Source organism: Convolutriloba macropyga, chromosome 11 (assembly GCF_964194025.1).
Source record: "Convolutriloba macropyga chromosome 11, txConMacr16.3, whole genome shotgun sequence".
Taxonomy (NCBI): Eukaryota; Metazoa; Xenacoelomorpha; order Acoela; family Convolutidae; genus Convolutriloba; species Convolutriloba macropyga.
The window spans coordinates 50,005,321-50,008,926 of NC_134478.1; positions in this window are offsets into that span (position 1 = coordinate 50,005,321).

Sequence of the window (3,606 nt, forward strand, 5' to 3'; positions counted from 1 at the left end):
TAACGTTCAGTTGCAGCAACTTGGGTCGGAAGTGGAGTCTCCATACCCTATAAATCACAACAAATTGTCTATTTTCTATAAACTGAGTGCTTCTAAAAAGTGATTCTGACTTTTTGGATGCTGAACCTAATTGAATATAACATTTTTAATAATAATACTCTTATGATATACTTGTTTTTTAGAACAACGTTTGTGGGGCATATTTGGTGGAGTGTTATGACATCATCTTTTATCTACAACCCCTGCAGCCGAAAAACAAGTTTTTTAAACTATTTTCGGAAGCAAACCTTTGTTTAGAGGAATATTCAGAAATACCCTAATATAATAATTGTCCAAAAGTTGAATCTGGAATTAAACATTTCATTACGCTGCGTTTGTTCAGTTTTATGTATCTCAAAGTATCTCAAATTGCGACTATTGAGAGCAGCAATTTGGCCTTTTCAAACGTTTTTAGATACCTTCCACCTTTCAGGAATTGGCTTCAACAGGGCTTCAAAGTCACAAAATGGCTTCAACAGGGATTTATAAGTCAATTGATGTTTTGGACGTTTTACAGAGACTTTTTCCAGTTGTTAATTGCTGCGGAACATTTTTGAGCTCCAGTCTTGAAAAACTTTTGATTTGGATTGCCAAAACTTTTATATTATTGCGAAAACGCCTGCGTATTTTTTCGGCCGCTTCTAAGTAGTTTTTTTTGTAGATCTTGAAACCTAGAAATTTAGTTAAAGTTTCCTTTTCAACAAAGAGTTTTCTGAGTTTTTTGAATCAGTTTTCTCTTATTTACATTTTTTATGTTTCTCTTTGAAACGATTACTATTTGCTTTCTACTTTTTGTATGTCTTTTGATGTTTTATGGTCCATAAGTTATTTTCACAGTCACTTGATGTCTTCTGATAAGTTTTTAGGATACTGCAGCTAAAACAGCTGGATGAATTTGTGCTATGGGATCTTGATTTTCATTCATTTTGTGTCAATTGAGTTTTCATTAGGTTCTTTTTTAATAGTTATTTTTCTATATGGTAGTTTGGTGGTTATCATTAAACTGACATGAATTAAAGCTTAGTTGGTTTTTCTCAGCGAAACTTACTGGTGAAAAACTGTCAAATTTCTTGAGAGGAAAACTTATTACTCTTATAATCAAACTAGTCAAAAAGATTTTCTTCAAAGAAGTATATAAAACGCAGTAAGTTTCATACGAGTACATTTAAATTTTAAAACCTTCAAGGCCAATTTTTTCTAGGTACTGATCTCTACGTAATGTTTCAACCATTTTTCATCCTCCACTTTAGCTTCAACTTTTTTGAAACAAAGAACATGAATAGATTTTCAGCAGTTCTGAAGAAAATCTTGAATTAAATTTCCGAATTGTTTTCAAAAATTGCGTTATTGTTTTTCAAAGGACCATTTTTCTGATTAAAATTCAAAGTGATTTTTTTTGGCAGCGAGCGGAACGATTTTTTACCCTGAAAATTGAAACGGAGAAAAAGCATAAATTGTCCCAATTGTTCAAAAGAAGGCTTTTTTTTCGAGTAATTAAAGTTCTTTTGTCTTTAATATCCTGAAAGACGATTGCTTGTAATTTAAAGTTAAAAATTTCGTTCTCGCAACTTAAAGAAATGTAAGTCGACAAAGGCCTCCTTCACAATTTCAGGCACAGAGAAAAAGAAACAAGAAAAAAGTTTCAAAACTATTTAATTAACTCCTTATATCCTTTAACTCCTTATTTTCCAATATTTATTTATATATACTATCTCCTTATTTATTTATCCAATATATTCATGAATTAACTTTTCTCTTGAAGATATTTTGTACATCGTAAAAGCAGGATTTGCAGAGAGGCATTATTTATGCAGAGAAGCATAACTAGCAGAGCGCATTTTGCAGAGAGGCATTATTTGCAGAGAGGCATTATTTGCAGAGAGGCATTATTTGCAGAGAGGCATAACTAGCAGAGCGCATTTTGCAGAGAGGCATTTAATTGCAGCGCGCTAGAATGAGATCAAAGAGTGGCGGCGTCCTTCAAATAACGATTAGCGTGGGTGTTACGCATTCTGAGTAGCTTAAACGCAGACTTAATTACATGTATGCACATATTGAAAACAGGATGTTAATTAACATGCGCATGAATAAAAGTCATCATGTACATATCAACTGCATAAATGATTGCTGAAAGTTACCCTTTTCATGGCATAAATTGCCATGATCTTGATACTGTCATCATAAAAATAAAGCATGTTTTTTTCCTGATTCAACGCTGAATTTTAAATGGTCCCGACTCCGGGTTCACAGAGAAAACAGCCGGGCAAATTTTAGCCCTCCAGGAAAATGATGTAACCAGGGCCGAAGATTTTCCACGAAAATAATGGGGAAAAGAAATTCAAGAGTTTAAAAAATTGCAACTTCCTCAAAATTACACTCTTACACTCCTTTCCTTGCAATTTAAGAGTGGAATTTGCTTTATACCCTTATTCTCGCTTAATAATGGTGGAGTACGGGTGCGGACATCTCGGCCCGGGCAATGCTTACATCATGATAAGACGTCTCTCGCCAAAGCTTCAAAAATATTCATCGATTGTGTCCGAAATCAGAGGAAACCTTCAAATACTTCAGCAAAATTTTTAAATTTTTAGAGAAAAATGAGTTAAAGCTCGTAAACCTTGATTGAGACATCGTAAGCCGCGTTATCGTAATCGTTATCAATCAGCGAAATCTTTACCTGTGTGGAAAATTGTCAACAAGAACATATGTTATTTTTTTGTTCAAATATTCCAGGAAATTAGTTCCCAAGGAAGGAGGAGAATACAGTTCCAAGGTAATTGTGGCATCGTTTTACGACCACTCTTCATGGCCCTTCTTCATTTGTGCGGTGGGATTTAATTGGAAATGCAATGAATCGGCTATTGCGGCTAAGCAGCGACTGACACGAAGCGCGCCCACAGTGTATTCAACTTGGACTATATATTTCAGCGCATATTGAAACCTTGAATTTAATAATTTTTTGTAGCCACATTGATACCAATTTTAGTGTCGTTCATTTGAAACATCGTGCAATTGAAACGCCCTCAACCGGTTTTTCGAAGTAAAATTTGAGATTTTGATGTGATGTTATCACCGTGCTGTCAAGTTCTAAGAGAATTTTACAAATTATCTTCACCGCAATTGCTGTGCCATAAACTGAGATTTTTTGTAATAATATCTAACCAGATTCTCAAACATAAAATGATGAAATATATTCACCCTTGAACAAAAAAAAAGATTGTGCTACTTAATGACTAATTTTTAACTGTAATTTTGGTAGTTCATCATCCTTCGAACATATAGATTTAGTTCGTTTGTTTTTTTTCAATTTTGAAATAGGTTTTCTATATTACAGAAAAAAAATCGCAGTTTCGTAATAACGAAAATCGGGTGTTTCCCATTATAGCCCCCGTCAGCTAAGTGGTCAGATAACGTGTAGCCCTCTCCCAATGACGGTAAATATACCGTAATGTGGGGCTATAATTAAATGGTGGGATATTATAGTGAAAAACTCAAAAATCAATTAAGATGTATTGTAGCGATAAAATTTTCTTTTCGATAATCGTAACTTTTAACACCCCAAAATTA